At 44.2% G+C, this 13381-nt stretch overlaps 1 long non-coding RNA gene across 1 annotated transcript; it reads right to left on the bottom strand.

The window, feature by feature from the left end:
• Positions 1-9937: 9937 nt before the first annotated feature.
• LOC116371037 (uncharacterized) lies at positions 9938-12516 on the bottom strand. The gene is made up of 2 exons (XR_004208841.1): positions 12147-12516; positions 9938-10624 (listed from the first exon to the last, which is right to left on the bottom strand). It is a non-coding gene; the product is annotated as an uncharacterized LOC116371037 (long non-coding RNA).
• Positions 12517-13381: the final 865 nt, after the last annotated feature.

Raw genomic sequence — 13381 nt, 5'->3', positions numbered from 1 at the left:
ACTGTTCTGACAGGTACTGGTCATTACAACACAACACCTACCTTCTACTGTTCTGACAGGTACTGGTCATTACAACACAACACCTACCTTCTACTGTTCTGACAGGTACTGGTCATCCTCACGGGGAACATTCTCAGGTCAAGTTCCCGGGTATGTGGATTAAACTCTTTCACTCCGGTCATGTACATTATAAAGTAATCCCAGAGTTCAGGTAAGGTGACGGAGGACATGGCTGATGGAGTACGAGTGGTGCTGTGGTCGCACAGGGAGGGAGTGAGTGAACGCTCCTGAGGGAGGGTGTGTTTGTGTGTGTGAGAGGGAGGGAGGGAGGGAGAGAGGGATTGAAAGAGAGAAATAGGGAAACAGAGTTAGAGAGAGGGAGGGAGGGAACAGTCAACAAAGAGAGATTGAGAGGCAGACATATAGACAGACAGAGAGACAGAGAGTGAGAGGCAGATAGAACAGACAGAGAGAGAGAGAGAGAGAGAGAGAGAGAGGCAGATAGAACAGACAGTCATCCAGGGGACAGCAGTGTGTGTGTGTGTGTGTGTGTGTGTGTGTGTGTGTGTGTGTGTGTGTGTGTGTGTGTGTGTGTGTGTGTGTGTGTGTGTGTGTGTGTGTGTGTGTGTGTGTGTGTGTGTGTGTGTGTGTGTGTGTGCGTGTGTTACGCTGCTATAGTACCTCCCACGGCTGGTCCTGTGCTTATTAAGTGGTCCTTGCTTACCCTGTCCTACTGTCAACCCTGTCCTACTGTCAACCATGTCCTACTGTCAACCCTGTCCTACTGTCAACCCTGTCCTACTGTCAACCCTGTCCTATTGTCAACCCTGTCCTGTCAGCTCCTAAATTTAGCTGCAAGTCACCAGGCAGAGAGAGTGACTCCTCCCCTGGCAGGGCAGGCAACACACGCACCCTGCTCTCTACCTCTACCCCCCCCCCCCCCCCCCCCAGCCTTTCTCTCTCTCTCTACAACTCTTCCATTTCTCCCATTCCCTATCTCTCTTTCTACTCTACCTCTATTTCTCTCTCTCCATCCCTCTCTCTCACCATCTCTCCAAACACACACGGTGCACAAACACATCCACGCGCCATCACGTCCGCCTCGAGGTTACTAACTGTACATTGGAAGGGCTGCTCTAAAGATCACACGTTGCACAAATACAAAAACATGTCATCTAGTTGATCTGGAGTCACAGTATAGGCTACATTACCAAGACACGTATGTATACCAAGAGAAAGCCTTACCCGCGCTGCGCCATGGGGATGCGTGATGGGTAGCAGTGGTTCACACAGCAGTACCAGAGCCACGTTATATAACTATCTATTGTAGCCTGAATATGGGTCGGATTTGTTCAGCAATAGTGTGACTCTCATCCCAATGGTTAGTATCCTCATGGGCTTCCGTTGATAAATCTGGATATAGGAGATTAGGTTTACTGAGTCCTCGAAAATGAAATAGGAAATAAATAGAAGCGGCATTCATAATAAACAATGAAATTCTATTTTAAGCAAACTGTAACAACTTTGTATAATGTATATATTTCATGTGTAGCACCTGATGTCTGCACCGTTATAAATCAGTGCCGGACATACAAACCCGCTGACGCACGCAACTCTCCAAATGTCTGTGGCTCAAAACAAGAGTGGGAAGCACACTGAGCAACAACACTCCCGTGAAAACATTGAAACTGGTATGTTTAATAATCCCATAACAGTTTCTCAAAGTATCAACACATGCGTGATATCGGTCACGAATAGTCCCAATCCAAACCAACCAGAGAACAAGGCTAGAGCCAGACCATGCCCAAAGCGCATGATGACATAGCAAAAGTAAGGAGCCTAGTAGGTGACAGACAAGCTTATGTTTTTGAACTTCTTCACAAAGTGACACATGATGAACACAAACTCTGCGGTCATCTCTTTCCAGTCCTCTCTTACCAATAGATAAGCGAGAGTCCATCAAAACGCTCAAACTCTCGTCCTCGTCCTCCTTTCGGCATAACAACAGTAGACTAGAAGCTTAAGTGACAGACAAGCTAATGTTTTTAACTTCATCAACCATAGTAGCCATATATAGGGCGCGGCGTCCTATAGGGCTACTTCAACCCAAAAGAGACACATGATGGTGTCACAACACAAACTCTGGAGTTGTCATCTCTCTCGAGTTCTCCCTTACCAGTAAATTAGCGAGAGTCCATCAAAACGCTCGAGTTCTCGTCCTCCTCCTTTCGAAAAGGGCATAGCATCCAAATATTTAGCTCCCGTGACTGCTGGCTCAGTTGTTTTTTCCCCACCACAACAACGATCCCCGGGCCCCGCGGGATAACTTTAACGCTTCATTCTGTCCATCAGTTGACGCGTCGACGTGCTGCGCTATTCCTTCGCTGAGTGTGGAGATGTGTCAGCGCTGATTCATTCCGCATCAAATCAATGATAACGAGATTGCTGCCTGGCTGCAACAGTAGCTAATTGAGGGCGGGAAACTCAGCTCAACTAGCGCATTTTCTAATCTGGGGGACACGTGGAGGTTTTATGTTGAGCAAACCCTTCTGTTCAACCATATCAGGATATTTTCATTGGCCCCGCACACAATCGTTATTACTTTTTATTGTTCTCTTTCTTATAATAACAGCCGCGTCTGTTCGTTCTTATGGGAGAGCGTGTTTTCAGTCTCATACAACAGATGCTAGTGGACAGAGAGAGAGAGAGAAAGAGAGAGAGAGAAAAAGAGAGCGAGCGAGAGAAAGAGAGAGAGACAAAGAGAGAGAGACACAGAGAGAGAGAGACACAGGGAGTTTGTGGACCAAAGCAAGTCAAGGCAGGCGAAGCTCGTGCGAGGTCTCAACCGCCCCGGGTGCAATGCGCGCTGGCCACGTCTCTCCCATGTTGCTGTAACTATCCACTCGCCAGCAGAGCAGTCAACCTGCCTGGTAAGGTGAAGCTCAAGAATAGCCAGCGGGCAGTGGCAGCCCCGTGCGTAATAAGAGGCCCCATTCTACTAAAAAAAAAAAAAAACGTCATTGTAGTTATATTGTTGGACAATGAGACGATTAGAACAGAGTTTGAATCCCCTCTCATGAGCTAGTCGTTAATTGGCAATTAAGGAGGGCAGGGTGTTTTGATAGGCAGCCTATGGGCCTTGATCATGGGGAGTAGGGCGCCATCTGGGACGCAAATCCTAATTCATTTGCCATTGAGAGGGAAGGAGCCGTGAGATGTCTGACTCTTGCTATTTAACAAAGCATAGTAGTGAGAGAAAGAGGAGCGAATGGATGGGCGAAGTAGGGTTGGACTTATAAGGATTTAAAATACCCAAATGCGGGACAAATGTATGAATTCGCGGGACCATGATTTCGCGGGAACAAGCGAATCATTATACAACGTGATTTGTTGACGATATGACATTGGCCTAAGTATCGCCTTGACTCTGCGCAGAATATCAAATCTCAACGATTGGAGAAGTGTTTAACATCGCCAATACCACATCCTTATGATATATATCTTGTCAAAAGAGAAACGTTTACTGCAAACTGAGTTCCGTATATAATGATGAGAATCTCATGTCCCCGCCCTAACAACGGGGGCTTATTGTGGACAGATGTTGGCAAGTGAAAAACTTCCCGCTTCACGTTGGAATGCCTGACTGAAATAAAAATCAAATCGACCTTTTTTTTGTAAATTTGTGGTGTTAGAATACTCTGATAAAATAAAATGTGGGACATGATTTTTTGGTTGCGAGCCAAGGGACAAAATGCAGGGCTTGTCCTGGGGTGACATGTGGTCACCCCAGGTGGACTGGCCTGCCTGGTCCGTTTTTTTGGGCCACTGAGCCTGTCTAACTTGTTTGTTGTTGTTTTTTTGTGTAAAATTATAATTATCTGGCTGATAATGGAGTCTTAAGGAACAAAAATGGGCCTGTGTGTTAGAAAAGCCAGGGCCGATTTTCGGTCCCAAGCCGCCCCTGGGGATAAAGGTTGAGAAAAGAGGTAACAGAAGGTTTGTGAGGTATAAAAAGCATCCAGCTCAGCTGGTGGCCTGTAGTCTGTTAGTTTTGACCTCGTGCCAGGTCAAGGTCTGGCCTACTTGGACTGGTCTGGTTTGGTCTGGTATACTGCTCTGGCTACCACTGGGCTTTGGTCTTGTGTCAAAAAATCATGACAATTCTGCCTGCACTCAACCAACTCAGTTGAGAGACGAGCGCAGTGGCGGACCTACCGATAGAAGAGGCAATTGCCTCAGTCCTCGCATCATCAAGAGGACTGGTGAGCTGAGCATAATACCAACAAATACTAGTCATATTTATTCTATTAAATATATATAATTTCTCCTCTGTATTATTCTGTTAATAGTGTTAATATTGCTTGGTTAGATAATGTTCATAGTACCTTTAATAGCTGTGTTTATGGACATTTACAACTGTTATGGAGCCTCATGCTACCGTGCACTGTATTCAGCCTTATGTAGCATGTAGCCTGATGTAGCCTCATGCTACCGTGCACTGTATTCAGCCTTATGTAGCATGTAGCCTGATGTAGCCTCATGCTACCGTGCACTGTATTAAGCCTTATGTAGCATGTAGCCTGATGTAGCCTCATGCTACCGTGCACTGTATTCAGCCTTATGTAGCATGTAGCCTGATGTAGCTTCATGCTACCATGCACTGTATTCAGCCTTATGTAGCATGTAGCCTGATGTAGCCTCATGCTACCGTGCACTGTATTCAGCCTTATGTAGCATGTAGCCTGATGTAGCCTCATGCTACCGTGCACTGTATTCAGCCTTATGTAGCATGTAGCCTGATGTAGCCTCATGCTACCGTGCACTGTATTCAGCCTTATGTAGCATGTAGCCTGATGTAGCCTCATGCTACCGTGCACTGTATTCAGCCTTATGTAGCATGTAGCCTGATGTAGCCTCATGCTACCGTGCACTGTATTAAGCCTTATGTAGCATGTAGCCTGATGTAGCCTCATGCTACCGTGCACTGTATTCAGCCTTATGTAGCATGTAGCCTGATGTAGCTTCATGCTACCATGCACTGTATTCAGCCTTATGTAGCATGTAGCCTGATGTAGCCTCATGCTACCGTGCACTGTATTCAGCCTTATGTAGCATGTAGCCTGATGTAGCCTCATGCTACCGTGCACTGTATTCAGCCTTATGTAGCATGTAGCCTGATGTAGCCTGTGCCTTCCTCCTGGCAGTTACTATTCCATGTCGTGGCCTTGTGCACATGCGCAGACCTTGGTTACATTACAGTCACGTTTCAGTTACTTTCTATGTCATTCATTAGTGTAGATGTGTCATATGCTTACCAGTAACTGGGCCTTTGTCCTGTTAGTGAATTTCTCTATGATAGCCTGTTATGTTATATCATGTCAAAGCAGTATAGCGATATATTATGTCATAGCAGTAAAGCGTTAGATCATGGCATAGCAGTATAGAGTTATATCATGACATAGCAGTATAGAGTTATATCATGACATAGCAGTATAGCGATATATTATGTCATAGCAGTATAGAGTTATACCATGTCATAGCAGTATAGCATTAGATCATGGCATAGCAGTATAGAGTTATATCATGTCATAGCAGTATAGAGTTATATCATGTCATAGCAGTATAGAGTATAGCAGTATAGAGTTATATCATGTCATAGCAGTATAGAGTTATATCATGACATAGCAGTATAGAGTTATATCATGTCATAGCAGTATAGAGTATGTCATAGCAGTATAGAGTTATATCATGACATAGCAGTATAGAGTTATATCATGACATAGCAGTATAGCGATATATTATGTCATAGCAGTATAGAGTTATACCATGTCATAGCAGTATAGCATTAGATCATGGCATAGCAGTATAGAGTTATATCATGTCATAGCAGTATAGAGTTATATCATGTCATAGCAGTATAGAGTATAGCAGTATAGAGTTATATCATGTCATAGCAGTATAGAGTTATATCATGACATAGCAGTATAGAGTTATATCATGTCATAGCAGTATAGAGTATGTCATAGCAGTATAGAGTTATATCATGACATAGCAGTATAGAGTTATATCATGTCATAGCAGTATAGGGTTATGTCATAGCAGTATAGAGTTATACCATGTCATAGCAGTATAGAGTTATAGCAGTGTAGAGTTATACCATGTCATAGCAGTATAGGGTTATGTCATGTCATAGCATAACAGTTATACAGTTATATCATATATCAGTTATGTTATGTCATAGCAGTATAGAGTTATATCATGTCATAGCAGTATAGAGTTATATCATGTCATAGCAGTATAGAGTTATAGCAGTATAGAGTTATATCATGCCACAGCAGTGTAGAGTTATATCATGTCATAGCAGTATAGAGTTATAGCAGTATAGAGTTATGTCATGTCACAGCAGTATAGAGTTATAGCAGTATAGAGTTATATCATGTCACAGCAGTATAGAGTTATATCATGTCACAGCAGTATAGAGTTATAGCAGTATAGAGTTATATCATGTCACAGCAGTATAGAGTTATATCATGTCACAGCAGTATAGAGTTATAGCAGTATAGAGTTATACCATGTCATAGTAGTATAGAGTTATATCATGGCATAGCAGTATAGAGTTATGTCATGTCATAGCAGTAAATGCCAGTACTCTTCACTGTCAGCAAGTCAGTACTCTCAGAGTTGGGTGTTGTGAACCCGTTAGTCAGTACTCTCAGAGTTGGGTGTTGTGAACCCGTTAGTCAGTACTCTCAGAGTTGGGTGTTGTGAACCCGTTGGTCAGTACTCTCAGAGTTGGGTGTTGTGAACCCGTTAGTCAGTACTCTCAGAGTTGGGTGTTGTGAACCTGTTAGTCAGTACTCTCAGAGTTGAGTGTTGTGAACCCGTTAGTCAGTACTCTCAGAGTTGGGTGTTGTGAACCCGTTATCCGAATAAACCTCTTCTGAAGACATTTGGACTTGTTGTTGCTGGACAGACCTGTGGTGGCTGAACCTTATCCACGGGCTCCTATAGTTCTCGACTAGGGCCCCGTTATACATGGTCCACAAGGATCAGCCCTTAGTATTTTTCAACATGTTTTACTATAAAACCCAGTAAAAGAAAATGTACCCACGCAGGCCTAGTTCTCATCTCAGGTCTTCAGAGCTTAGCAGACACATCTTTGAGACTGGTCTGCCTATTTTATCACTGTCTGTCTGTCTGACCTTCCTTGTCCCTCTCCTTCCCCAGCAAGTGTCCCATCAGCAGAAACAGACTGGTCGTTGGGCAATTCTGGCAAATGACAGATGGGCTGGTGGGGGGCCTCAAGGGAGAAAACTGGATTCTGTGTCCCCCCTCCCTCCTTCCTAACCAGTGTCCCATCAGGAGTAGTTGTCTCCTAGCTAATGGTCCTGGATGAGTTCAATCAATCACTTCCTAGATCTGTGGTTCGTTAGTCAGTTAGTTAGTTAGTTAGTTAGTTAGGGACCATGTTCTACCTTAAAGGTCGATTTATACGCTACAGAGGCAGATCCTACAGAGACGGACCCTACAGAGAAGGACCCTACGGTGAAGGAGCCTACGGTGAAGGATCCTACGGTGAAGGATCCTATGGTGAAGGATCCTATGGTGAAGGATCCTACAGAGACGGACCCTACAGAGAAGGACCCTACGGTGAAGGAGCCTACGGAGCGTAGCACAGTGTCGCAATGTTGTATTTTGTCACAAAGGGGTTTCTCCTTGTAGTGCGCTTCGACATTTGACACACTCTTGTGCCACATGTAAATTGTAAGCTGCCGTATCATTCCACAATGGGAAGACAACAACAAGTAAATCTTTGCTATCGCCTCCTTGGGTATGCTGCTATTCGGGGGTCTAGGAACACGGAGGGTATTGGGAGATTCTCGTTTGGTCAAAAGACCGTCCTCTGTCCTCTCTCCCCCGTGATCCGGAAACCGATAAGTGGTCAAGTGGTCAAGTGTCAATTTGTTAGTCGGCCTCCTTCTAAAGAGTGTCCTCCTCTCCTCGATATCCACCTTTCATCGAGGGCCTTTTCTCAATTATATTTGCTCACCTCCTGTGTCCTCTCTCACTGGGGCGGCAGCGTAGCCTAGTGGTTAGAGCATTGGACTAGTAACCGGAAGGTTCCGAGTTCAAACCCCCGAGCTGACAAGGTACAAATCTGTCGTTCTGCCCCTGAACAGGCAGTTAACCCACTGTTCCCAGGCCGTCATTGAAAATAAGAATGTGTTCTTAACTGACTTGCCTGGTTAAATAAAGGTCAAATAAAAATAAAATAAAAACTCATCCTCTCTCACCTCCTGTGTCCTCTCTCACTCATCCTCTCTCACCTCCTTTTGAAAAGGGTCAAAGGAAAATGACGAGAGGTGACGACGAGAGGGAATGTGAACAAAAATGCATTTGTATCAAATTAAACTCTCCTTCTCCACTCGACAATCAGCAAGCAACTTACGTTTACAGGGTGGAATCACCAAATAAATGTATAAAGTCATAAAAACGAATTTAGTTAATTATCCAAGACATTTTATAGATAGAAAAAATAAGTAGCATATTGTTTTTAAATGTTTGCATGACTTTCTCATTCTATTTCTGTGGAGGTGGGGTTTGTCCTCAAATTCCCATTTGAGGCATTCCAGACATTCTATGTTAAACATTCTAACTGATTCTACTGGGAACAGAACACTGAGAATAATGTTCTAGAATCATGTTCTAGGAATTTACCCCATCCTGGAGGGAAAAGGAAATGTTGGGTGGCATTAGGGTTGCACATTTTGGGGAATATTCAGAAGTGGAAACTTTCTGTGGAAATTAACGGGAATATATGGGAATTAATGGAAATATATGCAAATTAATATTAATACCATTTAAATGTAGATGTTTTTTGCATTGGATATATTTACCACATCATATGGAGACAGAAACATAAACCTTTTACCTCATCATAAATAGACATAATTGCAAATGATTAAATCCTTCCAATAGAAATAAAAAACAACAATTTAGTTACGAATTGAACTTTAATTAAATGAGTTGACTCTTCACGTGGGATGATTTCACTGAACAACAATAGAAAGGGAATATTGAATGATCCATCGCATCTCCCAAAAACGTTTTCAACGTACATCTGTAAAAATATATTCTAGAAACTAAAGCTTGGTTGTCTTCCTCTCAGGCTTCCATGTCTTCTCCCTGGACCTCCTCAATGTCCACCTCTTGAACATCAGACTCTGAGGCCTCATCTTCACTGTCACTTTCCAACCTTGTTGAGTATTGCTCGTTGTTAGGCTCAAAAAGAGTCAAATTTGCCCGGATGGCCACCAACTATTCAACCCTTGTATTGGTCAGCCTGTTGCGTGCTTTGGTGTGTGTGTTCCCAAACAAGGACCAGTTGCGCTCTGAGGCAGCTGATGTTGGTGGGATTTGTAGGACGATAGAGGCAACAGGGGAAACAGGAGCCTCAGATCCACAAAGTTCCTTCCACCAGGTGGCTGATGAGATATGTTGGTACGGCTGCCATATTGCATCTCCATCCCAAAGCCCTTGCTTGGAAGTGTACTTCGCTAGACTGCCAAGAACATTGCCCTCATCCAGGCCAAGGTGGCGAGACGCGGTAGTGATGATGCTATAGGCCTTGTTGATCTCTGCACCAGACAAGATGCTCTTGCCAGCATACTTGAGGATCCTCTTGATGGAGCTGTCCATATCGGCAGACCTGTGATATGGCCATTTCTTGGAGAGACTCCTTCCCCTCCAGGAGACTGTCAAATATGATGACAACACCACCCTTCCTTCTACGTTAGCTACAGTGAAATGTCTCCACACATCAGATAGTGCCCGTGGCATTTTCCTGTAAAGAAAAAGAAATGTAAAAAAAAAGAAATACAATTCCCTGTACAGATAAATAGTGAAGCAGTTAGATTAAACAACTCCTTTGTCAGATAAATGTTTTAAAATGAAACATGTATGGAAACAGGTGAAATAACACTCCTCAGTCAGCAGGCTCAAGCCAGCTAAAACACACATGGTAGCAAAAACTAACTAGCAGAATTTTTTTTAACAAGTTAGAAATGATTGAAACAGACTTTGCTGTAGGCTACTATTTACTAGTTAACCAAAAAAATATGTATGTCATCTAAAATATATTCACCCCACCCAGTGTTGTATTCAAAACTTACCAGGAAGCATGTAGTCCTTGGCTCAGACAGTGTAGTAGTGTGGGTTCAATAGCATCTCATTAGTGTACAAGATCTTGAGAATCAGCTGTACATGTGATGGAAGAATGCACTGTGCATGCAGAGGGTTGAAAATCCATTGAATTGGGGATAGTTTAACCAAAATATGCCACAAGACCTACCATTGCCTTATTGCCTTATGTGTATCCCACAAAAAAAGATTCACTGTTATAAACTAATTGTTTTTGATGAATTTAAGCAAAATTCCCAATATTCCTGGGCTTAACTTCCCATGTCAAATTTCTGGAATTTTTCTGGAAATTTACCCGAAAAGTTTCAGACCCTTTGCAACCCTATGAGGCACAGAGAGTTGTTTTCAGTCATCGTACCATATACTGTAGATCTCCTGTTCTCCGGTAGACACCATCCTTGGTCTTTCTCTGCCTTGGAAGCACCTGGTGGGTGAAATAGAACCAACTGTTTCCAAACTCGTGGCGTTTCCGTTTTGGTGTTTTGCCCTAAGCACTACACAGCTGATTCAAATATTCAAAGATTGATGATGAGTTGGTTATTTGAATCAGCTGTGTAGTGGTAGGGCAAAATAAAACTACATCTGTACCCCTTCGGGGCCCCAGCCCCAAGTTTGGGAAACCCAATCTTTGAATTGAAAACATACAGTATCAAAGCAGTCAACATTTTCTGTGAATTTATGAGAGCGTTTTACTATGATGTAAAACGCTGTGAGGTTACCTCATTTGTTGTGACCCAATTATCTCTCTTCCTACTGAGCACAGTAAAACGTCATAGTAAAACGCTGTGAGGTTACCTCATTTGTTGTGACCCAATTATCTCTCTTCCTACTGAGCACAGACATCTATTCCACATTGATTCAAACGTAATTTCATTGAACTGACGTAGAAACAACGTTTATTCAACCATTGTGTCCTCCTCCGTTCACTACCTACAAATGTTCTGGTCATTTCCTTTCAAATCCATGAAGGAAAGAGGACAGGCTACTTCAGGAGGAAGGTTATTGGGACACAGTCCTAGCCTCCTAGACTGACAGGAAATCCCCATCAGCCAATAGGATGGGGTCTAATGTAGACATGGTTCTGTACAGTATGTTGTGCTCTCTAGTGGTCAACACTGATACTGTCTCCTATACAGAGGGTTTACACTGCAGTAGGGAGTGCAGTGAGGTAAAACATACATACCTAACTATATGCCTGCAGCCGTTAGATCCAGGTATGAATGCATTTAGTGTGCAACAAAATGAATACAAAGTGTAATGCAAATGGGGAATGTCTGAACGCTGAGTTTGATGTAGAAGAAAGACGATTGATTTTTACCGATGATTAGTTGATCTTTTGTGTACAAATGGAATTGTGAGTCTAGACTACTGTACTTAAGGAGGAATATCCTTTGCATGCTACAGTATGTCTGTTCAGGTCACACGCCCCCTTGTGGTGAATAGTGTTTCACTGTCAGTCACTGTCAGTCACTGTCACCCACTTGTCAGTCAATTGAACACACTCACACACACACACGCCTCTTAGAATACCTTCCACTACAATAGATAGTCATAGAAGGCTGACAGCAGCTGACAACAGACAACCTTTGAACCCCACTATCACCTCTGCTGAGTCATCATTTACTGTAGAACCCCCCAATGTGGAGGAAATAGCAGATAATCAGCACATAGAAACAGAAAACATTCATCTTTATTTCCTACATGGTTACACAATCACTTCTGTCGTTCCAGTCAAACGGAGATCTTGTATCCTACAACCAATCAGCTGTCAGTATTTGTATACATACATTCTATCCATTCCATTTAAATTTCTGCTTCCCAAATGTCACCCTATTTCCTATATAGTGCACTACTTCTGACCAAAGCTCTATTGGCCCTGGTCAAAAAATAGTGCACATGAATAGGGTGCCATTTGGGACCCACACCCCATCTCATCTCTCACCTACCTGGCACTCCTACAGGGACAGGTGAACACACCTCGTTAAGCGGTGGACTCGTCCTGTAGGGGGGCACACCCACACGCCAAGGTTTCAAAGGCAGATAGTCCTATTCACCTCTATCACTGCTGATCGCCTTTCACATTCACAAGCAGACTGATAAACATGATGACACACACACAGGGACACAGGAAGCAGAAAGGGCTCATGATTAGTAGGTAGATTAGACAGTGATTAGTAGGGGAGAGAGAGACAGAGAGGGAGAGAGGGAGAGAGAGAGACAGAGAATGAAAGAGAGAGAGAGAGAGAGAGAGAGAGAGAGTGAGGGAGGGATGCGCATGTATCTGTTTGGGAAAGCAACCTAATTCTAAGAGAGCAAGAGAGGTGGAGAGAGAGAGAAAGAGAGAGAGAGAAAGAGGGAGAGAGGCATTTGAATATAGGTAGAGAGAAAAGGAAAGAGAGGGAGGGAAAGAGAGGGGGGGAAAGAGAGGGAGGGAAAGAAAGGGGGGGAAAGAGAGGGGGGGAAAGAGAGGGAGGGAAAGAGAGGGGGGGAAGAGAGGGGGGGAAGAGAGGGAGGGAAAGAGAGGGGGGGAAAGAGAGGGAGGGAAAGAGAGGGGGGGAAAGAAAGGGAGGGAAAGAGAGGGGGGGAAAGAGAGGGAGGGAAAGAGAGGGGGGGAAAGAGAGGGGGGAAAGATAGGGAGGGAAAGAGAGGGGGGGGAAAGAGAGGGAGGGAAAGAGAGGGGGGGAAAGAGAGGGGGGGAAAGAGAGGGGGGAAAGAGAGGGAGGGAAAGAGAGGGGGGGAAATAGAGGGAGGGAAAGAGAGGGGGGGAAAGAGAGGGAGGGAAAGAGAGGGGGGGAAAGAGAGGGAGGGAAAGAGAGGGGGGGGCTCATGCTTCTGTTTGGGAAGCATGTCCGTCTGTCTTATCTGTAGGGGCAGATCACTGGTCTGTCCGTCTGTCTTATCTGTAGGGGCAGATCACTGGTCTGTCCGTCTGTCTTATCTGTAGGGGCAGATCACTGGTCTGTCCGTCTGTCTTATCTGTAGGGGCAGATCACTGGTCTGTCCGTCTGTCTTATCTGTAGGGGCAGATCACTGGTCTGTCCGTCTGTCTTATCTGTAGGGGCAGATCACTGGTCTGTCCGTCTGTCTTATCTGTAGGGGCAGATCACTGGTCTGTCCGTCTGTCTTATCTGTAGGGGCTCTGGTCTTGTTGTTAAGACCATTCAACCAGGGTTCTGGTCTT

The sequence above is a fragment of the Oncorhynchus kisutch genome, unplaced genomic scaffold (assembly GCF_002021735.2).
Source record: "Oncorhynchus kisutch isolate 150728-3 unplaced genomic scaffold, Okis_V2 scaffold2905, whole genome shotgun sequence".
Taxonomy (NCBI): domain Eukaryota; kingdom Metazoa; phylum Chordata; class Actinopteri; order Salmoniformes; family Salmonidae; genus Oncorhynchus; species Oncorhynchus kisutch.
Note: the sequence above shows the minus strand (reverse complement) of the source record. Positions and strands in the feature narration are given on the sequence as shown.